This window comes from Triturus cristatus, chromosome 2_2 (genome assembly GCF_964204655.1).
Source record: "Triturus cristatus chromosome 2_2, aTriCri1.1, whole genome shotgun sequence".
Taxonomy (NCBI): domain Eukaryota; kingdom Metazoa; phylum Chordata; class Amphibia; order Caudata; family Salamandridae; genus Triturus; species Triturus cristatus.
In genome coordinates this window covers 2159172-2184398 of record NC_140582.1, presented here as the reverse complement: position 1 = coordinate 2184398, position 25227 = coordinate 2159172, and positions in this window count along the sequence as shown.

The following is a 25227-nucleotide window of genomic DNA, read 5'->3' as shown; positions in this document are numbered from 1 at the left end:
CTCTGGCCTACTGGTTAAGGTCTTAACTCTTACTCTGTCCTAATAGCTAAGGTCTTAACTCTTACTCTGGCCTAATAACTAAGGTCTGAACTCTTACTCTGGCCTACTTGTTAAGGTCTTAACTCTTACTCTGGCATTATAGCTAAGGTCTTAACTCTTACTCTGGCCTACTGGTTAAGGTCTTAACTCTTACTCTGGCCTAATAGCTAAGGTCTTAACTCTTACTCTGGCCTAATAGCTAACGTCTTAACTCCTACTCTGGCCTAATAGCTAAGGTCTTAGACTCGTACTCTGGCCTAATGGTTAAGGTCTTAACTCTTACTCTGGACTAATAGCTAAGGTTTTAGACTCGTACTCTGGCCTACTGGTTAAGGTCTTAACTCGTACTCTGGCCTACAGGTTAAGGTCTTAACTCTTACCCTGGCCTACTGGTTAAGGTCTTAACTCTTACTCTGGCCTAATAGCTAAGGTCTTAGACTCGTACTATGGCCTACTGGTTAAGGTCTTAACTCTTACTCTGGCCTACTGGTTAAGGTCTTAACTCTTACTCTGGCCTAATAGCTAAATTCTTAGACTCATACTCTGGCCTAATGGTTAAGGTGTTAGACTCTTACTCTGGCCTACTGGTTAAGGTCTTAACTCTTACTCTGGCCTACTGGTTAAGGTCTTAACTCTTACTCTGGCCTACTGGTTAAGATCTTAACTCTTGCTCTGGCCTACTGGTTAAGGTCTTAACTCTTACTCTGGCCTAATTGCTAAGGTCTTAGACTCTTACTCTGGCCTACTGGTTAAGGTCTTAACTCTTACTCTGGCCTACTAGTTAAGGGATTAACTCTTACTCTGGCCTAATGGCTAAGGTCTTAACTCTTACTCTGGCCTACTGGTTAAGGTCTTAGACTCCCACTCTGGCCTAATAGCTAAGGTCTTAGACTCGTATTCTGGCCTACTGGTTAAGGTATTAACTCTTACTCTGGCCTAATAGCTAAGGTCTTAGACTCGTACTATGGCCTACAGGTTAAGGTCTTAACTCTTACTCTGGCCTAATAGCTAAGGTCTTAGACTCGTACTCTGGCCTAAAGGTTAAGGTCTTAACTCTTACTCTGGCCTAATTGCTAAGGTCTTAACTCTTATTCTGGCCTAATAGCTAAGGTCTTAGACTCGTACGTTGGCCTACTGGTTAAGGTCTTAACTCTTACTCTGGCCTAATAGCTAAGGCCTTAACTCTTACTCTGGCCTACTGGTTAAGGTCTTAACTCTTACTCTGGCCTAATAGCTAAGGTCTTAACTCTTACTCTGGCCTAATAGCTAAGGTCTTAGATGACTCGTACTCTGGCCTACTGGTTAAGGTCTTAACTCTTACTCTGGCCTACTGGTTAAGGTCTTAACTCTTACTCTGGCCTAATAGCTAAGGTCTTAGACTCATACTCTGGCCTAATGGTTAAGGTCTTAGACTCTTACTCTGGCCTACTGGTTAAGGTCTTAACTCTTACTCTGGCCTACTGGTTAAGGTCTTAACTCTTACTCTGGCCTACTGGTTAAGGTCTTAACTCTTGCTCTGGCCTACTGGTTAAGGTCTTAACTCTTACTCTGGCCTAATTGCTATGGTCTTAGACTGTTACTCTGGCCTACTGGTTAAGGTCTTAACTCTTACTCTGGCCTACTGGTTAAGGGATTAACTCTTACTCTGGCCTAATGGCTAAGGTCTTAACTCTTACTCTGGCCTACTGGTTAAGGTCTTAGACTCCTACTCTGGCCTAATAGCTAAGGTCTTAACTCTTTCTCTGGCCTAATAGCTAAGGTCTTAACTCTTACTCTAGCCTAATAGCTAAGGTCTTAGACTCGTACTCTGGCCTAATGGTTAAGGTCTTAACTCTTACTCTGGCCTAATAGCTAAGGTCTTAGACTCGTACTCTGGCCTACTGGTTAAGGTCTTAACTCTTGCTCTGGCCTACTGGGTAAGATCTTAACTCTTACTCTGGCCTAATTGCTAAGGTCTTAGACTCGTACACTGGCCTACTGGTTAAGGTCTTAACTCTTACTCTGGCCTAATAGCTAAGATGTTAACTCTTACTCTGGCCTAATAGCTAAGGTCTTAGACTCGTACTCTGGGCTACTGGTTAGGGTCTTAACTCTTACTCTGTCCTAATAGCTAAGGTCTTAGACTCGTACTATGGCCTACAGGTTAAGGTCTTAACTCTTACTCTGGCCTAATAGCTAAGGTCTTAGACTCGTACTCTGGCCTAATAACTAAGGTCTGAACTCTTACTCTGGCCTACTTGTTAAGGTCTTAACTCTTACTCTGGCCTACAGGTTAAGGTCTTAACTCTTACTCTGGCCTAATGGTTAAGGTCTTAACTCTTACTCTGGCTTAATAGCTAAGGTCTTAACTCTTACTCTGGCCTAATAGCTAATGTCTTAGACTCGTACTCTGGCCTACTGGTTAAGGTATTAACTCTTACTGTGGCCTAATAGCTAAGGTCTTAGACTCGTACTTTGGCCTACTGGTTAAGGTCTTTACTTTTACTCTGGCCTAATAGCTTAGATCTTAACTCTTACTCTGGCCTACTGGTTAAGGTCTTAACTCTTACTCTGGCCTAATAGCTAAGGTCTTAACTCTTACTCTGGCCTAATAGCTAAGGTCTTAGACTCGTACTATGGCCTACAGGTTAAGGTCTTAACTCTTACTCTGGCCTACTGGTTAAGGTCTTTACTCTTACTCTGGCCTACTGGTTAAGGGATTAACTCTTACTCTGGCCTAATGGCTAAGGTCTTAACTCTTACTCTGGCCTACCGGTTAAGGTCTTAGACTCCTACTCTGGCCTAATAGCTAAGATCTTAACTCTTACTCTGGCCTAATAGCTAAGGTCTTAGACTCGTACTCTGGCCTACTGGTTAAGGTCTTAACTCTTACTCTGTCCTAATAGCTAAGGTCTTAACTCTTACTCTGGCCTAATAACTAAGGTCTGAACTCTTACTCTGGCATACTTGTTAAGGTCTTAACTCTTACTCTGGCATTATAGCTAAGGTCTTAACTCTTACTCTGGCCTACTGGTTAAGGTCTTAACTCTTACTCTGGCCTAATAGCTAAGGTATTAACTCTTACTCTGGCCTAATAGCTAACGTCTTAACTCCTACTCTGGCCTAATAGCTAAGGTCTTAGACTCGTACTCTGGCCTAATGGTTAAGGTCTTAACTCTTACTCTGGACTAATAGCTAAGGTTTTAGACTCGTACTCTGGCCTACTGGTTAAGGTCTTAACTCGTACTCTGGCCTACAGGTTAAGGTCTTAACTCTTACCCTGGCCTACTGGTTAAGGTCTTAACTCTTACTCTGGCCTAATAGCTAAGGTCTTAGACTCGTACTATGGCCTACTGGTTAAGTTCTTAACTCTTACTCTGGCCTACTGGTTAAGGTCTTAACTCTTACTCTGGCCTAATAGCTAAATTCTTAGACTCATACTCTGGCCTAATGGTTAAGGTGTTAGACTCTTACTCTGGCCTACTGGTTAAGGTCTTAACTCTTACTCTGGCCTACTGGTTAAGGTCTTAACTCTTACTCTGGCCTACTGGTTAAGATCTTAACTCTTGCTCTGGCCTACTGGTTAAGGTCTTAACTCTTACTCTGGCCTAATTGCTAAGGTCTTAGACTCTTACTCTGGCCTACTGGTTAAGGTCTTAACTCTTACTCTGGCCTACTAGTTAAGGGATTAACTCTTACTCTGGCCTAATGGCTAAGGTCTTAACTCTTACTCTGGCCTACTGGTTAAGGTCTTAGACTCCCACTCTGGCCTAATAGCTAAGGTCTTTACTCTTTCTCTGGCCTAATAGCTAAGGTCTTAACTCTTACTCTAGCCTAATAGCTAAGGTCTTAGACTCGTACTCTGGCCTAATGGTTAAGGTCTTAACTCTTACTCTGGCCTAATAGCTAAGGTCTTAGACTCAATCTCTGGCCTAATGGTTAAGGTCTTAGACTCTTACTCTGGCCTACTGGTTAAGGTCTTAACTCTTACTCTGGCCTACTGGTTAAGGTCTTAACTCTTACTCTGGCCTACTGGTTAAGGTCTTAACTCTTGCTCTGGCCTACTGGTTAAGGTCTTAACTCTTACTCTAGCCTAATAGCTAAGGTCTTAACTCTTACTCTGGCCTAATAGCTAAGGTCTTAACTCGTACTCTGGCCTAATAGCTAAGGTCTTAGACTCGTATTCTGGCCTACTGGTTAAGGTATTAACTCTTACTCTGGCCTAATAGCTAAGGTCTTAGACTCGTACTATGGCCTACAGGTTAAGGTCTTAACTCTTACTCTGGCCTAATAGCTAAGGTCTTAGACTCGTACTCTGGCCTAAAGGTTAAGGTCTTAACTCTTACTCTGGCCTAATTGCTAAGGTCTTAACTCTTATTCTGGCCTAATAGCTAAGGTCTTAGACTCGTACTTTGGCCTACTGGTTAAGGTCTTAACTCTTACTCTGGCCTAATAGCTAAGGCCTTAACTCTTACTCTGGCCTACTGGTTAAGGTCTTAACTCTTACTCTTGCCTAATAGCTAAGGTCTTAACTCTTACTCTGGCCTAATAGCTAAGGTCTTAGACGACTCGTACTCTGGCCTACTGGTTAAGGTCTTAACTCTTACTCTGGCCTACTGGTTAAGGTCTTAACTCTTACTCTGGCCTAATAGCTAAGGTCTTAGACTCATACTCTGGCCTAATGGTTAAGGTCTTAGACTCTTACTCTGGCCTACTGGTTAAGGTCTTAACTCTTACTCTGGCCTACTGGTTAAGGTCTTAACTCTTTCTCTGGCCTACTGGTTAAGGTCTTAACTCTTGCTCTGGCCTACTGGTTAAGGTCTTAACTCTTACTCTGGCCTAATTGCTATGGTCTTAGACTGTTACTCTGGCCTACTGGTTAAGGTCTTAACTCTTACTCTGGCCTACTGGTTAAGGGATTAACTCTTACTCTGGCCTAATGGCTAAGGTCTTAACTCTTACTCTGGCCTACTGGTTAAGGTCTTAGACTCCTACTCTGGCCTAATAGCTAGGGTCTTAACTCTTTCTCTGGCCTAATAGCTAAGGTCTTAACTCTTACTCTAGCCTAATAGCTAAGGTCTTAGACTCGTACTCTGGCCTAATGGTTAAGGTCTTAACTCTTACTCTGGCCTAATAGCTAAGGTCTTAGACTCGTACTCTGGCCTACTGGTTAAGGTCTTAACTCTTGCTCTGGCCTACTGGGTAAGATCTTAACTCTTACTCTGGCCTAATTGCTAAGGTCTTAGACTCGTACACTGGCCTACTGGTTAAGGTCTTAACTCTTACTCTGGCCTAATAGCTAAGATGTTAACTCTTACTCTGGCCTAATAGCTAAGGTCTTAGACTCGTACTCTGGGCTACTGGTTAGGGTCTTAACTCTTACTCTGTCCTAATAGCTAAGGTCTTAGACTCGTACTATGGCCTACAGGTTAAGGTCTTAACTCTTACTCTGGCCTAATAGCTAAGGTCTTAGACTCGTACTCTGGCCTAATAACTAAGGTCTGAACTCTTACTCTGGCCTACTTGTTAAGGTCTTAACTCTTACTCTGGCCTACAGGTTAAGGTCTTAACTCTTACTCTGGCCTAATGGTTAAGGTCTTAACTCTTACTCTGGCTTAATAGCTAAGGTCTTAACTCTTACTCTGGCCTAATAGCTAATGTCTTAGACTCGTACTCTGGCCTACTGGTTAAGGTATTAACTCTTACTGTGGCCTAATAGCTAAGGTCTTAGACTCGTACTTTGGCCTACTGGTTAAGGTCTTTACTTTTACTCTGGCCTAATAGCTTAGGTCTTAACTCTTACTCTGGCCTACTGGTTAAGGTCTTAACTCTTACTCTGGCCTACTGGTTAAGGTCTTAACTCTTACTCTGGCCTAATAGCTAAGGTCTTAGACTCATACTCTGGCCTAATGGTTAAGGTCTTAGACTCTTACTCTGGCCTACTGGTTAAGGTCTTAACTCTTACTCTGGCCTACTGGTTAAGGTCTTAACTCTTTCTCTGGCCTACTGGTTAAGGTCTTAACTCTTGCTCTGGCCTACTGGTTAAGGTCTTAACTCTTACTCTGGCCTAATTGCTATGGTCTTAGACTGTTACTCTGGCCTACTGGTTAAGGTCTTAACTCTTACTCTGGCCTACTGGTTAAGGGATTAACTCTTACTCTGGCCTAATGGCTAAGGTCTTAACTCTTACTCTGGCCTACTGGTTAAGGTCTTAGACTCCTACTCTGGCCTAATAGCTAGGGTCTTAACTCTTTCTCTGGCCTAATAGCTAAGGTCTTAACTCTTACTCTAGCCTAATAGCTAAGGTCTTAGACTCGTACTCTGGCCTAATGGTTAAGGTCTTAACTCTTACTCTGGCCTAATAGCTAAGGTCTTAGACTCGTACTCTGGCCTACTGGTTAAGGTCTTAACTCTTGCTCTGGCCTACTGGGTAAGATCTTAACTCTTACTCTGGCCTAATTGCTAAGGTCTTAGACTCGTACACTGGCCTACTGGTTAAGGTCTTAACTCTTACTCTGGCCTAATAGCTAAGATGTTAACTCTTACTCTGGCCTAATAGCTAAGGTCTTAGACTCGTACTCTGGGCTACTGGTTAGGGTCTTAACTCTTACTCTGTCCTAATAGCTAAGGTCTTAGACTCGTACTATGGCCTACAGGTTAAGGTCTTAACTCTTACTCTGGCCTAATAGCTAAGGTCTTAGACTCGTACTCTGGCCTAATAACTAAGGTCTGAACTCTTACTCTGGCCTACTTGTTAAGGTCTTAACTCTTACTCTGGCCTACAGGTTAAGGTCTTAACTCTTACTCTGGCCTAATGGTTAAGGTCTTAACTCTTACTCTGGCTTAATAGCTAAGGTCTTAACTCTTACTCTGGCCTAATAGCTAATGTCTTAGACTCGTACGCTGGCCTACTGGTTAAGGTATTAACTCTTACTGTGGCCTAATAGCTAAGGTCTTAGACTCGTACTTTGGCCTACTGGTTAAGGTCTTTACTTTTACTCTGGCCTAATAGCTTAGGTCTTAACTCTTACTCTGGCCTACTGGTTAAGGTCTTAACTCTTACTCTGGCCTAATAGCTAAGGTCTTAACTCTTACTCTGGCCTAATAGCTAAGGTCTTAGACTCGTACTATGGCCTACAGGTTAAGGTCTTAACTCTTACTCTGGCCTACTGGTTAAGGTCTTAACTCTTACTCTGGCCTTTTGGTTAAGGGATTAACTCTTACTCTGGCCTAATGGCTAAGGTCTTAACTCTTACTCTGGCCTACCGGTTAAGGTCTTAGACTCCTACTCTGGCCTAATAGCTAAGATCTTAACTCTTACTCTGGCCTAATAGCTAAGGTCTTAGACTCGTACTCTGGCCTACTGGTTAAGGTCTTAACTCTTACTCTGTCCTAATAGCTAAGGTCTTAACTCTTACTCTGGCCTAATAACTAAGGTCTGAACTCTTACTCTGGCCTACTTGTTAAGGTCTTAACTCTTACTCTGGCATTATAGCTAAGGTCTTAACTCTTACTCTGGCCTACTGGTTAAGGTCTTAACTCTTACTCTGGCCTAATAGCTAAGGTCTTAACTTTTACTCTGGCCTAATAGCTAACGTCTTAACTCCTACTCTGGCCTAATAGCTAAGGTCTTAGACTCGTACTCTGGCCTAATGGTTAAGGTCTTAACTCTTACTCTGGACTAATAGCTAAGGTTTTAGACTCGTACTCTGGCCTACTGGTTAAGGTCTTAACTCGTACTCTGGCCTACAGGTTAAGGTCTTAACTCTTACACTGGCCTACTGGTTAAGGTCTTAACTCTTACTCTGGCCTAATAGCTAAGGTCTTAGACTCGTACAATGGCCTACTGGTTAAGGTCTTAACTCTTACTCTGGCCTACTGGTTAAGGTCTTAACTCTTACTCTGGCCTAATAGCTAAATTCTTAGACTCATACTCTGGCCTAATGGTTAAGGTGTTAGACTCTTACTCTGGCCTACTGGTTAAGGTCTTAACTCTTACTCTGGCCTACTGGTTAAGGTCTTAACTCTTACTCTGGCCTACTGGTTAAGATCTTAACTCTTGCTCTGGCCTACTGGTTAAGGTCTTAACTCTTACTCTGGCCTAATTGCTAAGGTCTTAGACTCTTACTCTGGCCTACTGGTTAAGGTCTTAACTCTTACTCTGGCCTACTAGTTAAGGGATTAACTCTTACTCTGGCCTAATGGCTAAGGTCTTAACTCTTACTCTGGCCTACTGGTTAAGGTCTTAGACTCCCACTCTGGCCTAATAGCTAAGGTCTTTACTCTTTCTCTGGCCTAATAGCTAAGGTCTTAACTCTTACTCTAGCCTAATAGCTAAGGTCTTAGACTCGTACTCTGGCCTAATGGTTAAGGTCTTAACTCTTACTCTGGCCTAATAGCTAAGGTCTTAGACTCAATTTCTGGCTTAATGGTTAAGGTCTTAGACTCTTACTCTGGCCTACTGGTTAAGGTCTTAACTCTTACTCTGGCCTACTGGTTAAGGTCTTAACTCTTACTCTGGCCTACTGGTTAAGGTCTTAACTCTTACTCTGGCCTACTGGTTAAGGTCTTAACTCTTACACTGGCCTAATTGCTAAGGTCTTAGTCTCTTACTCTGGCCTACTGGTTAAGGTCTTAACTCTTACTCTGGCCTACTGGTTAAGGGATTAACTCTTACTCTGGCCTAATGGCTAAGGTCTTAACTCTTACTCTGGCCTACTGGTTAAGGTCTTAGACTCCTACTCTGGCCTAATAGCTAAGGTCTTAACTCTTTCTCTGGCCTAATAGCTAAGGTCTTAACTCTTACTCTAGCCTAATAGCTAAGGTCTTAGACTCGTACTCTGGCCTAATGGTTAAGGTCTTAACTCTTACTCTGGCCTAATAGCTAAGGTCTTAGACTCGTACTCTGGCCTACTGGTTAAGGTCTTAACTCTTACTCTGGCCTAATAGCTAAGGTCTTAGACTCGTACTCTGGCCTACTGGTTAAGGTCTTAACTCTTACTCTGTCCTAATAGCTAAGGTCTTAGATTCGTACTATGGCCTACAGGTTAAGGTCTTAACTCTTACTCTGGCCTAATAGCTAAGGTGTTAGACTCGTACTCTGGCCTACTGGTTAAGGTCTTAACTCTTACTTTGGCCTAATAGCTAAGGTCTTAGACTCTTACTCTGGCCTAATGGTTAAGGTCTTAACTCTTACTCTGGCCTACTGGTAAAGGTCTTAGACTCTTACTCTGGCCTACAGGTTAAGGTCTTAACTCTTACTCTGGCCTACTGGTTAAGGTCTTAGACTCTTACTCTGGCCTACAGGTTAAGGTCTTAACTCTTACTCTGGCCTACTGGTTAAGGTCTTAACTCTTACTCTAGCCTAATAGCTAAGGTCTTAACTCTTACTCTGGCCTAATAGCTAAGGTCTTAACTCGTACTCTGGCCTAATAGCTAAGGTCTTAGACTCGCACTCTGGCCTAATGGTTAAGGTCTTAACTCTTACTCTGGCCTAATAGCTAAGGTCTTAGACTCATACTCAGGCCTAATGGTTAAGGTCTTAGACTCTTACTCTGGCCTACTGGTTAAGGTCTTAACTCTTACTCTGGCCTACTGGTTAAGGTCTTAACTCTTGCTCTGGCCTACTGGTTAAGGTCTTAACTCTCACTCTGGCCTAATTGCTAAGGTCTTAGACTCTTACTCTGGTCTGCTGGTTAAGGTCTTAACTCTTACTCTGGCCTACTGGTTAAGGGATTAACTCTTACTCTGGCCTAATGGCTAAGGTCTTAACTCTTACTCTGGCCTACCGGTTAAGGTCTTAGACTCCTACTCTGGCCTAATAGCTAAGATCTTAACTCTTACTCTGGCCTAATAGCTAAGGTCTTAGACTCGTACTCTGGGCTACTGGTTAAGGTCTTAACTCTTACTCTGTCCTAATAGCTAAGGTCTTAGACTCGTACTATGGCCTACAGGTTAAGGTCGTAACTCTTACTCTGGCCTAATAGCTAAGGTCTTAGACTCGTACTCTGGCCTACTGGTTAAGGTCTTAACTCTTACTCTGTCCTATTAGCTAAGGTCTTAACTCTTACTCTGGCCTAATAACTAAGGTCTGAACTCTTACTCTGGCCTACTTGTTAAGGTCTTAACTCTTACTCTGGCATTATAGCTAAGGTCTTAACTCTTACTCTGGCCTACTGGTTAAGGTCTTAACTCTTACTCTGGCCTAATAGCTAAGGTCTTAACTCTTGCTCTGGCCTAATAGCTAAGGTCTTAACTCCTACTCTGGCCTGATAGCTAAGGTCTTAGACTCGTACTCTGGCTTAATGGTTAAGGTCTTAACTCTTACTCTGGACTAATAGCTAAGGTTTTAGACTCGTACTCTGGCCTACTGGTTAAGGTCTTAACTCGTACTCTGGCCTACAGGTTAAGGTCTTAACTCTTACTCTGGCCTACTGGTTAAGGTCTTAACTCTTAGTCTGGCCTAATAGCTAAAGTCTTAGACTCATACTCTGGCCTAATGGTTAAGGTGTTAGACTCTTACTCTGGCCTACTGGTTAAGGTCTTAACTCTTACTCTGGCCTACTGGTTAAGGTCTTAACTCTTACTCTGGCCTACTGGTTAAGATCTTAACTCTTGCTCTGGCCTACTGGTTAAGGTCTTAACTCTTACTCTGGCCTAATTGCTAAGGTCTTAGACTCTTACTCTGGCCTACTGGTTAAGGTCTTAACTCTTACTCTGGCCTACTAGTTAAGGGATTAACTCTTACTCTGGCCTAATGGCTAAGGTCTTAACTCTTACTCTGGCCTACTGGTTAAGGTCTTAGACTCCCACTCTGGCCTAATAGCTAAGGTCTTAACTCTTTCTCTGGCCTATTAGCTAAGGTCTTAACTCTTACTCTAGCCTAATTGCTAAGGTCTTAGACTCGTACTCTGGCCTAATGGTTAAGGTCTTAACTCTTACTCTGGCCTAATAGCTAAGGTCTTAGACTCAAACTCTGGCCTAATGGTTAAGGTCTTAGACTCTTACTCTGGCCTACTGGTTAAGGTCTTAACTCTTACTCTGGCCTACTGGTTAAGGTCTTAACTCTTACTCTGGCCTACTGGTTAAGGTCTTAACTCTTGCTCTGGCCTACTGATTAAGGTCTTAACTCTTACTCTGGCCTAATTGCTAAGGTCTTAGACTCTTACTCTGGCCTACTGGTTAAGGTCTTAACTCTTACTCTGGCCTACTGGTTAAGGGATTAACTCTTACTCTGGCCTAATGGCTAAGGTCTTAACTCTTACTCTGGCCTACTGGTTAAGGTCTTAGACTCCCACTCTGGCCTAATAGCTAAGGTCTTAACTCTTTCTCTGGCCTAATAGCTAAGGTCTTAACTCTTACTCTAGCCTAATAGCTAAGGTCTTAGACTCGTACTCTGGCCTAATGGTTAAGGTCTTAACTCTTACTCTGGCCTAATAGCTAAGGTCTTAGACTCGTACTCTGGCCTACTGGTTAAGGTCTTAACTCTTGCTCTGGCCTAATAGCTAAGGTCTTAGACTCGTACTCTGGCCTACTGGTTAAGGTCTTAACTCTTACTCTGTCCTAATAGCTAAGGTCTTAGACTTGTACTATGGCCTACAGGTTAAGGTCGTAACTCTTACTCTGGCCTAATAGCTAAGGTGTTAGACTCGTACTCTGGCCTACTGGTTAAGGTCTTAACTCTTACTCTGGCCTAATAGCTAAGGTCTTAGACTCTTACTCTGGCCTAATGGTTAAGGTCTTAACTCTTACTCTGGCCTACTGGTAAAGGTCTTAGACTCTTACTCTGGCCTACAGGTTAAGGTCTTAACTCTTACTCTGTCCTAATAGCTAAGGTCTTAGACTTGTACTATGGCCTACAGGTTAAGGTCGTAACTCTTACTCTGGCCTAATAGCTAAGGTCTTAGACTCGTACTCTGGCCTACTGGTTAAGGTCTTAACTCTTACTCTGTCCTAATAGCTAAGGTCTTAGACTTGTACTATGGCCTACAGGTTAAGGTCGTAACTCTTACTCTGGCCTAATAGCTAAGGTGTTAGACTCGTACTCTGGCCTACTGGTTAAGGTCTTAACTCTTACTCTGGCCTAATAGCTACGGTCTTAGACTCTTACTCTGGCCTAATGGTTAAGGTCTTAACTCTTACTCTGGCCTACTGGTAAAGGTCTTAGACTCTTACTCTGGCCTACAGGTTAAGGTCTTAACTCTTACTCTGGCCTACTGGTTAAGGTCTTAGACTCTTACTCTGGCCTACAGGTTAAGGTCTTAACTCTTACTCTGGCCTACTGGTTAAGGTCTTAATTCTTACTCTAGCCTAATAGCTAAGGTCTTAACTCTTACTCTGGCCTAATAGCTAAGGTCTTAACTCGTACTCTGGCCTAATAGCTAAGGTCTTAGACTCGTATTCTGGCCTACTGGTTAAGGTATTAACTCTTACTCTGGCCTAATAGCTAAGGTCTTAGACTCGTACTATGGCCTACAGGTTAAGGTCTTAACTCTTACTCTGGCCTAATAGCTAAGGTCTTAGACTCGTACTCTGGCCTAAAGGTTAAGGTCTTAACTCTTACTCTGGCCTAATTGCTAAGGTCTTAACTCTTATTCTGGCCTAATAGCTAAGGTCTTAGACTCGTACTTTGGCCTACTGGTTAAGGTCTTAACTCTTACTCTGGCCTAATAGCTAAGGCCTTAACTCTTACTCTGGCCTACTGGTTGAGGTCTTAACTCTTACTCTGGCCTAATAGCTAAGGTCTTAACTCTTACTCTGGCCTAATAGCTAAGGTCTTAGACGACTCGTACTCTGGCCTACTGGTTAAGGTCTTAACTCTTACTCTGGCCTACTGGTTAAGGTCTTAACTCTTACTCTGGCCTAATAGCTAAGGTCTTAGACTCATACTCTGGCCTAATGGTTAAGGTCTTAGACTCTTACTCTGGCCTACTGGTTAAGGTCTTAACTCTTACTCTGGCCTACTGGTTAAGGTCTTAACTCTTACTCTGGCCTACTGGTTAAGGTCTTAACTCTTGCTCTGGCCTACTGGTTAAGGTCTTAACTCTTACTCTGGCCTAATTGCTATGGTCTTAGACTGTTACTCTGGCCTACTGGTTAAGGTCTTAACTCTTACTCTGGCCTACTGGTTAAGGGATTAACTCTTACTCTGGCCTAATGGCTAAGGTCTTAACTCTTACTCTGGCCTACTGGTTAAGGTCTTAGACTCCTACTCTGGCCTAATAGCTAAGGTCTTAACTCTTTCTCTGGCCTAATAGCTAAGGTCTTAACTCTTACTCTAGCCTAATAGCTAAGGTCTTAGACTCGTACTCTGGCCTAATGGTTAAGGTCTTAACTCTTACTCTGGCCTAATAGCTAAGGTCTTAGACTCGTACTCTGGCCTACTGGTTAAGGTCTTAACTCTTGCTCTGGCCTACTGGGTAAGATCTTAACTCTTACTCTGGCCTAATTGCTAAGGTCTTAGACTCGTACACTGGCCTACTGGTTAAGGTCTTAACTCTTACTCTGGCCTAATAGCTAAGATGTTAACTCTTACTCTGGCCTAATAGCTAAGGTCTTAGACTCGTACTCTGGGCTACTGGTTAGGGTCTTAACTCTTACTCTGTCCTAATAGCTAAGGTCTTAGACTCGTACTATGGCCTACAGGTTAAGGTCTTAACTCTTACTCTGGCCTAATAGCTAAGGTCTTAGACTCGTACTCTGGCCTAATAACTAAGGTCTGAACTCTTACTCTGGCCTACTTGTTAAGGTCTTAACTCTTACTCTGGCCTACAGGTTAAGGTCTTAACTCTTACTCTGGCCTAATGGTTAAGGTCTTAACTCTTACTCTGGCTTAATAGCTAAGGTCTTAACTCTTACTCTGGCCTAATAGCTAATGTCTTAGACTCGTACTCTGGCCTACTGGTTAAGGTATTAACTCTTACTGTGGCCTAATAGCTAAGGTCTTAGACTCGTACTTTGGCCTACTGGTTAAGGTCTTTACTTTTACTCTGGCCTAATAGCTTAGGTCTTAACTCTTACTCTGGCCTACTGGTTAAGGTCTTAACTCTTACTCTGGCCTAATAGCTAAGGTCTTAACTCTTACTCTGGCCTAATAGCTAAGGTCTTAGACTCGTACTATGGCCTACAGGTTAAGGTCTTAACTCTTACTCTGGCCTACTGGTTAAGGTCTTAACTCTTACTCTGGCCTACTGGTTAAGGGATTAACTCTTACTCTGGCCTAATGGCTAAGGTCTTAACTCTTACTCTGGCCTACCGGTTAAGGTCTTAGACTCCTACTCTGGCCTAATAGCTAAGGTCTTAGACTCGTACTCTGGCCTACTGGTTAAGGTCTTAACTCTTACTCTGTCCTAATAGCTAAGGTCTTAGACTTGTACTATGGCCTACAGGTTAAGGTCGTAACTCTTACTCTGGCCTAATAGCTAAGGTGTTAGACTCGTACTCTGGCCTACTGGTTAAGGTCTTAACTCTTACTCTGGCCTAATAGCTACGGTCTTAGACTCTTACTCTGGCCTAATGGTTAAGGTCTTAACTCTTACTCTGGCCTACTGGTAAAGGTCTTAGACTCTTACTCTGGCCTACAGGTTAAAGTCTTAACTCTTACTCTGGCCTACTGGTTAAGGTCTTAGACTCTTACTCTGGCCTACAGGTTAAGGTCTTAACTCTTACTCTGGCCTACTGGTTAAGGTCTTAATTCTTACTCTAGCCTAATAGCTAAGGTCTTAACTCTTACTCTGGCCTAATAGCTAAGGTCTTAACTCGTACTCTGGCCTAATAGCTAAGGTCTTAGACTCGTATTCTGGCCTACTGGTTAAGGTATTAACTCTTACTCTGGCCTAATAGCTAAGGTCTTAGACTCGTACTATGGCCTACAGGTTAAGGTCTTAACTCTTACTCTGGCCTAATAGCTAAGGTCTTAGACTCGTACTCTGGCCTAAAGGTTAAGGTCTTAACTCTTACTCTGGCCTAATTGCTAAGGTCTTAACTCTTATTCTGGCCTAATAGCTAAGGTCTTAGACTCGTACTTTGGCCTACTGGTTAAGGTCTTAACTCTTACTCTGGCCTAATAGCTAAGGCCTTAACTCTTACTCTGGCCTACTGGTTAAGGTCTTAACTCTTACTCTGGCCTAATAGCTAAGGTCTTAACTCTTACTCTGGCCTAATAGCTAAGGTCTTAGACGACTCGTACTCTGGCCTACTGGTTAAGGTCTTAACTCTTACTCTGGCCTACTGGTTAAGGTCTTAACTCTTACTCTGGCCTAATAGCTAAGGTCTTAGACTCATACTCTGGCCTAATGGTTAAGGTCTTAGACTCTTACTCTGGCCTACTGGTTAAGGTCTTAACTCTTACTCTGGCCTACTGGTTAAGGTCTTAACTCTTACTCTGGCCTACTGGTTAAGGTCTTAACTCTTGCTCTGGCCTACTGGTTAAGGTCTTAACTCTTACTCTGGCCTAATTGCTATGGTCTTAGACTGTTACTCTGGCCTACTGGTTAAGGTCTTAACTCTTACTCTGGCCTACTGGTTAAGGGATTAACTCTTACTCTGGCCTAATGGCTAAGGTCTTAACTCTTACTCTGGCCTACTGGTTAAGGTCTTAGACTCCTACTCTGGCCTAATAGCTAAGGTCTTAACTCTTTCTCTGGCCTAATAGCTAAGGTCTTAACTCTTACTCTAGCCTAATAGCTAAGGTCTTAGACTCGTACTCTGGCCTAATGGTTAAGGTCTTAACTCTTACTCTGGCCTAATAGCTAAGGTCTTAGACTCGTACTCTGGCCTACTGGTTAAGGTCTTAACTCTTGCTCTGGCCTACTGGGTAAGATCTTAACTCTTACTCTGGCCTAATTGCTAAGGTCTTAGACTCGTACACTGGCCTACTGGTTAAGGTCTTAACTCTTACTCTGGCCTAATAGCTAAGATGTTAACTCTTACTCTGGCCTAATAGCTAAGGTCTTAGACTCGTACTCTGGGCTACTGGTTAGGGTCTTAACTCTTACTCTGTCCTAATAGCTAAGGTCTTAGACTCGTACTATGGCCTACAGGTTAAGGTCTTAACTCTTACTCTGGCCTAATAGCTAAGGTCTTAGACTCGTACTCTGGCCTAATAACTAAGGTCTGAACTCTTACTCTGGCCTACTTGTTAAGGTCTTAACTCTTACTCTGGCCTACAGGTTAAGGTCTTAACTCTTACTCTGGCCTAATGGTTAAGGTCTTAACTCTTACTCTGGCTTAATAGCTAAGGTCTTAACTCTTACTCTGGCCTAATAGCTAATGTCTTAGACTCGTACTCTGGCCTACTGGTTAAGGTATTAACTCTTACTGTGGCCTAATAGCTAAGGTCTTAGACTCGTACTTTGGCCTACTGGTTAAGGTCTTTACTTTTACTCTGGCCTAATAGCTTAGGTCTTAACTCTTACTCTGGCCTACTGGTTAAGGTCTTAACTCTTACTCTGGCCTAATAGCTAAGGTCTTAACTCTTACTCTGGCCTAATAGCTAAGGTCTTAGACTCGTACTATGGCCTACAGGTTAAGGTCTTAACTCTTACTCTGGCCTACTGGTTAAGGTCTTAACTCTTACTCTGGCCTACTGGTTAAGGGATTAACTCTTACTCTGGCCTAATGGCTAAGGTCTTAACTCTTACTCTGGCCTACCGGTTAAGGTCTTAGACTCCTACTCTGGCCTAATAGCTAAGATCTTAACTCTTACTCTGGCCTAATAGCTAAGGTCTTAGACTCGTACTCTGGCCTACTGGTTAAGGTCTTAACTCTTACTCTGTCCTAATAGCTAAGGTCTTAACTCTTACTCTGGCCTAATAACTAAGGTCTGAACTCTTACTCTGGCCTACTTGTTAAGGTCTTAACTCTTACTCTGGCATTATAGCTAAGGTCTTAACTCTTACTCTGGCCTACTGGTTAAGGTCTTAACTCTTACTCTGGCCTAATAGCTAAGGTCTTAACTCTTACTCTGGCCTAATAGCTAACGTCTTAACTCCTACTCTGGCCTAATAGCTAAGGTCTTAGACTCGTACTCTGGCCTAATGGTTAAGGTCTTAACTCTTACTCTGGACTAATAGCTAAGGTTTTAGACTCGTACTCTGGCCTACAGGTTAAGGTCTTAACTCTTACCCTGGCCTACTGGTTAAGGTCTTAACTCTTACTCTGGCCTAATAGCTAAGGTCTTAGACTCGTACTATGGCCTACTGGTTAAGGTCTTAACTCTTACTCTGGCCTACTGGTTAAGGTCTTAACTCTTACTCTGGCCTAATAGCTAAATTCTTAGACTCATACTCTGGCCTAATGGTTAAGGTGTTAGACTCTTACTCTGGCCTACTGGTTAAGGTCTTAACTCTTACTCTGGCCTACTGGTTAAGGTCTTAACTCTTACTCTGGCCTACTGGTTAAGATCTTAACTCTTGCTCTGGCCTACTGGTTAAGGTCTTAACTCTTACTCTGGCCTAATTGCTAAGGTCTTAGACTCTTACTCTGGCCTACTGGTTAAGGTCTTAACTCTTACTCTGGCCTACTAGTTAAGGGATTAACTCTTACTCTGGCCTAATGGCTAAGGTCTTAACTCTTACTCTGGCCTACTGGTTAAGGTCTTAGACTCCCACTCTGGCCTAATAGCTAAGGTCTTTACTCTTTCTCTGGCCTAATAGCTAAGGTCTTAACTCTTACTCTAGCCTAATAGCTAAGGTCTTAGACTCGTACTCTGGCCTAATGGTTAAGGTCTTAACTCTTACTCTGGCCTAATAGCTAAGGTCTTAGACTCAATCTCTGGCCTAATGGTTAAGGTCTTAGACTCTTACTCTGGCCTACTGGTTAAGGTCTTAACTCTTACTCTGGCCTACTGGTTAAGGTCTTAACTCTTGCTCTGGCCTACTGGTTAAGGTCTTAACTCTTACTCTGGCCTAATTGCTAAGGTCTTAGTCTCTTACTCTGGCCTACTGGTTAAGGTCTTAACTCTTACTCTGGCCTACTGGTTAAGGGATTAACTCTTACTCTGGCCTAATGGCTAAGGTCTTAACTCTTACTCTGGCCTACTGGTTAAGGTCTTAGACTCCTACTCTGGCCTAATAGCTAAGGTCTTAACTCTTTCTCTGGCCTAATAGCTAAGGTCTTAACTCTTACTCTAGCCTAATAGCTAAGGTCTTAGACTCGTACTCTGGCCTAATGGTTAAGGTCTTAACTCTTACTCTGGCCTAATAGCTAAGGTCTTAGACTCAATCTCTGGCCTAATGGTTAAGGTCTTAGACTCTTACTCTGGCCTACTGGTTAAGGTCTTAATTCTTACTCTAGCCTAATAGCTAAGGTCTTAACTCTTACTCTGGCCTAATAGCTAAGGTCTTAACTCGTACTCTGGCCTAATAGCTAAGGTCTTAGACTCGTATTCTGGCCTACTGGTTAAGGTATTAACTCTTACTCTGGCCTAATAGCTAAGGTCTTAGACTCGTACTATGGCCTACAGGTTAAGGTCTTAACTCTTACTCTGGCCTACTGGTTAAGGTCTTAACTCTTACTCTGGCCTACTGGTTAAGGTCTTAACTCTTACTCTGGCCTACTGGTTAAGGTCTTAACTCTTACTCTGGCCTAATTGCTAAGGTCTTAGTCTCTTACTCTGGCCTACTGGTTAAGGTCTTAACTCTTACTCTGGCCTACTGGTTAAGGGATTAACTCTTACTCTGGCCTAATGGCTAAGGTCTTAACTCTTACTCTGGCCTACTGGTTAAGGTCTTAGACTCCTACTCTGGCCTAATAGCTAAGGTCTTAACTCTTTCTCTGGCCTAATAGCTAAGGTCTTAACTCTTACTCTAGCCTAATAGCTAAGGTCTTAGACTCGTACTCTGGCCTAATGGTTAAGGTCTTAACTCTTACTCTGGCCTAATAGCTAAGGTCTTAGACTCGTACTCTGGCCTACTGGTTAAGGTCTTAACTCTTACTCTGGCCTAATAGCTAAGGTCTTAGACTCGTACTCTGGCCTACTGGTTAAGGTCTTAACTCTTACTCTGTCCTAATAGCTAAGGTCTTAGATTCGTACTATGGCCTACAGGTTAAGGTCTTAACTCTTACTCTGGCCTAATAGCTAAGGTGTTAGACTCGTACTCTGGCCTACTGGTTAAGGTCTTAACTCTTACTTTGGCCTAATAGCTAAGGTCTTAGACTCTTACTCTGGCCTAATGGTTAAGGTCTTAACTCTTACTCTGGCCTACTGGTAAAGGTCTTAGACTCTTACTCTGGCCTACAGGTTAAGGTCTTAACTCTTACTCTGGCCTACTGGTTAAGGTCTTAGACTCTTACTCTGGCCTACAGGTTAAGGTCTTAACTCTTACTCTGGCCTACTGGTTAAGGTCTTAACTCTTACTCTAGCCTAATAGCTAAGGTCTTAACTCTTACTCTGGCCTAATAGCTAAGGTCTTAACTCGTACTCTGGCCTAATAGCTAAGGTCTTAGACTCGCACTCTGGCCTAATGGTTAAGGTCTTAACTCTTACTCTGGCCTAATAGCTAAGGTCTTAGACTCATACTCAGGCCTAATGGTTAAGGTCTTAGACTCTTACTCTGGCCTACTGGTTAAGGTCTTAACTCTTACTCTGGCCTACTGGTTAAGGTCTTAACTCTTGCTCTGGCCTACTGGTTAAGGTCTTAACTCTCACTCTGGCCTAATTGCTAAGGTCTTAGACTCTTACTCTGGTCTGCTGGTTAAGGTCTTAACTCTTACTCTGGCCTACTGGTTAAGGGATTAACTCTTACTCTGGCCTAATGGCTAAGGTCTTAACTCTTACTCTGGCCTACCGGTTAAGGTCTTAGACTCCTACTCTGGCCTAATAGCTAAGATCTTAACTCTTACTCTGGCCTAATAGCTAAGGTCTTAGACTCGTACTCTGGGCTACTGGTTAAGGTCTTAACTCTTACTCTGTCCTAATAGCTAAGGTCTTAGACTCGTACTATGGCCTACAGGTTAAGGTCGTAACTCTTACTCTGGCCTAATAGCTAAGGTCTTAGACTCGTAATCTGGCCTACTGGTTAAGGTCTTAACTCTTACTCTGTCCTATTAGCTAAGGTCTTAACTCTTACTCTGGCCTAATAACTAAGGTCTGAACTCTTACTCTGGCCTACTTGTTAAGGTCTTAACTCTTACTCTGGCATTATAGCTAAGGTCTTAACTCTTACTCTGGCCTACTGGTTAAGGTCTTAACTCTTACTCTGGCCTAATAGCTAAGGTCTTAACTCTTACTCTGGCCTAATAGCTAAGGTCTTAACTCCTACTCTGGCCTGATAGCTAAGGTCTTAGACTCGTACTCTGGCTTAATGGTTAAGGTCTTAACTCTTACTCTGGACTAATAGCTAAGGTTTTAGACTCGTACTCTGGCCTACTGGTTAAGGTCTTAACTCGTACTCTGGCCTACAGGTTAAGGTCTTAACTCTTACTCTGGCCTACTGGTTAAGGTCTTAACTCTTAGTCTGGCCTAATAGCTAAAGTCTTAGACTCATACTCTGGCCTAATGGTTAAGGTGTTAGACTCTTACTCTCGCCTACTGGTTAAGGTCTTAACTCTTACTCTGGCCTACTGGTTAAGGTCTTAACTCTTACTCTGGCCTACTGGTTAAGATCTTAACTCTTGCTCTGGCCTACTGGTTAAGGTCTTAACTCTTACTCTGGCCTAATTGCTAAGGTCTTAGACTCTTACTCTGGCCTACTGGTTAAGGTCTTAACTCTTACTCTGGCCTACTAGTTAAGGGATTAACTCTTACTCTGGCCTAATGGCTAAGGTCTTAACTCTTACTCTGGCCTACTGGTTAAGGTCTTAGACTCCCACTCTGGCCTAATAGCTAAGGTCTTAACTCTTTCTCTGGCCTATTAGCTAAGGTCTTAACTCTAACTCTAGCCTAATTGCTAAGGTCTTAGACTCGTACTCTGGCCTAATGGTTAAGGTCTTAACTCTTACTCTGGCCTAATAGCTAAGGTCTTAGACTCAAACTCTGGCCTAATGGTTAAGGTCTTAGACTCTTACTCTGGCCTACTGGTTAAGGTCTTAACTCTTACTCTGGCCTACTGGTTAAGGTCTTAACTCTTACTCTGGCCTACTGGTTAAGGTCTTAACTCTTGCTCTGGCCTACTGATTAAGGTCTTAACTCTTACTCTGGCCTAATTGCTAAGGTCTTAGACTCTTACTCTGGCCTACTGGTTAAGGTCTTAACTCTTACTCTGGCCTACTGGTTAAGGGATTAACTCTTACTCTGGCCTAATGGCTAAGGTCTTAACTCTTACTCTGGCCTACTGGTTAAGGTCTTAGACTCCCACTCTGGCCTAATAGCTAAGGTCTTAACTCTTTCTCTGGCCTAATAGCTAAGGTCTTAACTCTTACTCTAGCCTAATAGCTAAGGTCTTAGACTCGTACTCTGGCCTAATGGTTAAGGTCTTAACTCTTACTCTGGCCTAATAGCTAAGGTCTTAGACTCGTACTCTGGCCTACTGGTTAAGGTCTTAACTCTTGCTCTGGCCTAATAGCTAAGGTCTTAGACTCGTACTCTGGCCTACTGGTTAAGGTCTTAACTCTTACTCTGTCCTAATAGCTAAGGTCTTAGACTTGTACTATGGCCTACAGGTTAAGGTCGTAACTCTTACTCTGGCCTAATAGCTAAGGTGTTAGACTCGTACTCTGGCCTACTGGTTAAGGTCTTAACTCTTACTCTGGCCTAATAGCTAAGGTCTTAGACTCTTACTCTGGCCTAATGGTTAAGGTCTTAACTCTTACTCTGGCCTACTGGTAAAGGTCTTAGACTCTTACTCTGGCCTACAGGTTAAGGTCTTAACTCTTACTCTGTCCTAATAGCTAAGGTCTTAGACTTGTACTATGGCCTACAGGTTAAGGTCGTAACTCTTACTCTGGCCTAATAGCTAAGGTCTTAGACTCGTACTCTGGCCTACTGGTTAAGGTCTTAACTCTTACTCTGTCCTAATAGCTAAGGTCTTAGACTTGTACTATGGCCTACAGGTTAAGGTCGTAACTCTTACTCTGGCCTAATAGCTAAGGTGTTAGACTCGTACTCTGGCCTACTGGTTAAGGTCTTAACTCTTACTCTGGCCTAATAGCTACGGTCTTAGACTCTTACTCTGGCCTAATGGTTAAGGTCTTAACTCTTACTCTGGCCTACTGGTAAAGGTCTTAGACTCTTACTCTGGCCTACAGGTTAAGGTCTTAACTCTTACTCTGGCCTACTGGTTAAGGTCTTAGACTCTTACTCTGGCCTACAGGTTAAGGTCTTAACTCTTACTCTGGCCTACTGGTTAAGGTCTTAATTCTTACTCTAGCCTAATAGCTAAGGTCTTAACTCTTACTCTGGCCTAATAGCTAAGGTCTTAACTCGTACTCTGGCCTAATAGCTAAGGTCTTAGACTCGTATTCTGGCCTACTGGTTAAGGTATTAACTCTTACTCTGGCCTAATAGCTAAGGTCTTAGACTCGTACTATGGCCTACAGGTTAAGGTCTTAACTCTTACTCTGGCCTAATAGCTAAGGTCTTAGACTCGTACTCTGGCCTAAAGGTTAAGGTCTTAACTCTTACTCTGGCCTAATTGCTAAGGTCTTAACTCTTATTCTGGCCTAATAGCTAAGGTCTTAGACTCGTACTTTGGCCTACTGGTTAAGGTCTTAACTCTTACTCTGGCCTAATAGCTAAGGCCTTAACTCTTACTCTGGCCTACTGGTTAAGGTCTTAACTCTTACTCTGGCCTAATAGCTAAGGTCTTAACTCTTACTCTGGCCTAATAGCTAAGGTCTTAGACGACTCGTACTCTGGCCTACTGGTTAAGGTCTTAACTCTTACTCTGGCCTACTGGTTAAGGTCTTAACTCTTACTCTGGCCTAATAGCTAAGGTCTTAGACTCATACTCTGGCCTAATGGTTAAGGTCTTAGACTCTTACTCTGGCCTACTGGTTAAGGTCTTAACTCTTACTCTGGCCTACTGGTTAAGGTCTTAACTCTTACTCTGGCCTACTGGTTAAGGTCTTAACTCTTGCTCTGGCCTACTGGTTAAGGTCTTAACTCTTACTCTGGCCTAATTGCTATGGTCTTAGACTGTTACTCTGGCCTACTGGTTAAGGTCTTAACTCTTACTCTGGCCTACTGGTTAAGGGATTAACTCTTACTCTGGCCTAATGGCTAAGGTCTTAACTCTTACTCTGGCCTACTGGTTAAGGTCTTAGACTCCTACTCTGGCCTAATAGCTAAGGTCTTAACTCTTTCTCTGGCCTAATAGCTAAGGTCTTAACTCTTACTCTAGCCTAATAGCTAAGGTCTTAGACTCGTACTCTGGCCTAATGGTTAAGGTCTTAACTCTTACTCTGGCCTAATAGCTAAGGTCTTAGACTCGTACTCTGGCCTACTGGTTAAGGTCTTAACTCTTGCTCTGGCCTACTGGGTAAGATCTTAACTCTTACTCTGGCCTAATTGCTAAGGTCTTAGACTCGTACACTGGCCTACTGGTTAAGGTCTTAACTCTTACTCTGGCCTAATAGCTAAGATGTTAACTCTTACTCTGGCCTAATAGCTAAGGTCTTAGACTCGTACTCTGGGCTACTGGTTAGGGTCTTAACTCTTACTCTGTCCTAATAGCTAAGGTCTTAGACTCGTACTATGGCCTACAGGTTAAGGTCTTAACTCTTACTCTGGCCTAATAGCTAAGGTCTTAGACTCGTACTCTGGCCTAATAACTAAGGTCTGAACTCTTACTCTGGCCTACTTGTTAAGGTCTTAACTCTTACTCTGGCCTACAGGTTAAGGTCTTAACTCTTACTCTGGCCTAATGGTTAAGGTCTTAACTCTTACTCTGGCTTAATAGCTAAGGTCTTAACTCTTACTCTGGCCTAATAGCTAATGTCTTAGACTCGTACTCTGGCCTACTGGTTAAGGTATTAACTCTTACTGTGGCCTAATAGCTAAGGTCTTAGACTCGTACTTTGGCCTACTGGTTAAGGTCTTTACTTTTACTCTGGCCTAATAGCTTAGGTCTTAACTCTTACTCTGGCCTACTGGTTAAGGTCTTAACTCTTACTCTGGCCTAATAGCTAAGGTCTTAACTCTTACTCTGGCCTAATAGCTAAGGTCTTAGACTCGTACTATAGCCTACAGGTTAAGGTCTTAACTCTTACTCTGGCCTACTGGTTAAGGTCTTAACTCTTACTCTGGCCTACTGGTTAAGGGATTAACTCTTACTCTGGCCTAATGGCTAAGGTCTTAACTCTTACTCTGGCCTACCGGTTAAGGTCTTAGACTCCTACTCTGGCCTAATAGCTAAGATCTTAACTCTTACTCTGGCCTAATAGCTAAGGTCTTAGACTCGTACTCTGGCCTACTGGTTAAGGTCTTAACTCTTACTCTGTCCTAATAGCTAAGGTCTTAACTCTTACTCTGGCCTAATAACTAAGGTCTGAACTCTTACTCTGGCCTACTTGTTAAGGTCTTAACTCTTACTCTGGCATTATAGCTAAGGTCTTAACTCTTACTCTGGCCTACTGGTTAAGGTCTTAACTCTTACTCTGGCCTAATAGCTAAGGTCTTAACTCTTACTCTGGCCTAATAGCTAACGTCTTAACTCCTACTCTGGCCTAATAGCTAAGGTCTTAGACTCGTACTCTGGCCTAATGGTTAAGGTCTTAACTCTTACTCTGGACTAATAGCTAAGGTTTTAGACTCGTACTCTGGCCTACTGGTTAAGGTCTTAACTCGTACTCTGGCCTACAGGTTAAGGTCTTAACTCTTACCCTGGCCTACTGGTTAAGGTCTTAACTCTTACTCTGGCCTAATAGCTAAGGTCTTAGACTCGTACTATGGCCTACTGGTTAAGGTCTTAACTCTTACTCTGGCCTACTGGTTAAGGTCTTAACTCTTACTCTGGCCTAATAGCTAAATTCTTAGACTCATACTCTGGCCTAATGGTTAAGGTGTTAGACTCTTACTCTGGCCTACTGGTTAAGGTCTTAACTCTTACTCTGGCCTACTGGTTAAGGTCTTAACTCTTACTCTGGCCTACTGGTTAAGATCTTAACTCTTGCTCTGGCCTACTGGTTAAGGTCTTAACTCTTACTCTGGCCTAATTGCTAAGGTCTTAGACTCTTACTCTGGCCTACTGGTTAAGGTCTTAACTCTTACTCTGGCCTACTAGTTAAGGGATTAACTCTTACTCTGGCCTAATGGCTAAGGTCTTAACTCTT